Source organism: Neophocaena asiaeorientalis, unplaced genomic scaffold, assembly GCF_003031525.2.
Source record: "Neophocaena asiaeorientalis asiaeorientalis breed wild unplaced genomic scaffold, Neophocaena_asiaeorientalis_V1.1 scaffold54, whole genome shotgun sequence".
Lineage (NCBI taxonomy): Eukaryota > Metazoa > Chordata > Mammalia > Artiodactyla > Phocoenidae > Neophocaena > Neophocaena asiaeorientalis.
In genome coordinates, this window is record NW_020174938.1 from 1 (window position 1) to 1,411 (window position 1,411).

A 1,411-nucleotide genomic window follows, 5' to 3' on the forward strand; every position below is an offset into this window, starting at 1 on the left:
TAAAGCAATTATACTCCAATAAAGATGTTAAAAAAAGAACATACTGATAAAATAGACTTCATCACAATTAAAAAACTTTTGCTTATTAAAAGCTATCATTAACAAAATGTATAGGCAAGCTCCAGATTCAGAAAAAAATTCACAAGACACATATCTGACAAAGAACGTGTAGCTAGAATATATAAACAAGTCAAAAATAAAGTGACAACTTTTAACATGTGCAAAAACCTTCAACAGACACATCATAAAGGAAGATATGAATGGTTAAAAAGCACATGGAAAGATACTCAATACATATCATTAGTCACTAGGAAAATGCAAATTAGAATCACAATGAGATACCACTATGTTCACACTGTAATTAGGTTAAAATTTTCAAAACTCACAATACCAAGTACTGACAAATTGTTGAGCAACTGGAACTCCCAAAGTTTGCTGATGGGAGTGTAAAACAGTACAACCACTGTGGAAAACAGTGTAGTATTATACTTTTAAGTATTTACCCAAGAGAAATTAAAATGTGTATACACCCAAAAACTTGATAGGAGCTTAATTTACAAATGCCAAAAATTGGAAACCCAAATGTCTATCAACATATGAACAGATAAAAATTTGTGGGACATGCACACAATGGATATGTTCAGCAATGAAAAAGAACAAACTATATACATGCCACAACACAGATAAGTCTGAGAAACAGTATACAGTTGACCCTTGAACAACATGGCTTTTAACTATGTGGGTCTACTTATACATGGATTGTTTCCAATAGTAAATACTATAGTACTACACAATCCCCGGTTGGTTGAACCCATGGCTGTGGAAACATGGATACAGAGGAACTGCAGATACGGAGGACCAATAAGTTATACGTGGATTTTTTGACTGTATGGAGAGTCAGTGCCCCTAACCCTCTCATTGTTCAAGGAGCAACTGTACTTAGTAAAAGAAGCCAGCCACAGAGGAATCTGATTTCATTTGTATGCATTTCTAGAACAGGAAAAACTAATCTATAATGATAGAAAGCAGATCAGTGGTTACCAAGCACCAGGAGTGGTGGAAGACTGACTGGAAAAGAGACACAAAGACACTCTGTGGAGTAATGGAAGTGTTCTAAACTTTGACAGGAGTATGGCTTACGTGAGTATCTAGATTTGGCAAAACTAAACAATCTGTACATTAGAGATCTCTACTTTCACTTAAATAAATCATACTGCAATGAAAAGAAAAGTCTATAGATACAGATAAGTATGCATAAAAAGGATATATATGCCAAAATATTAGTATCAGAATTATAGTGTTTTTCCTATAACTTAAAGATTTTCTTTAATAAACTAGCATTATTACTATATATAGTATATATTACTATATATTATATTAATATATGTGTGTGTATACATATATATATATA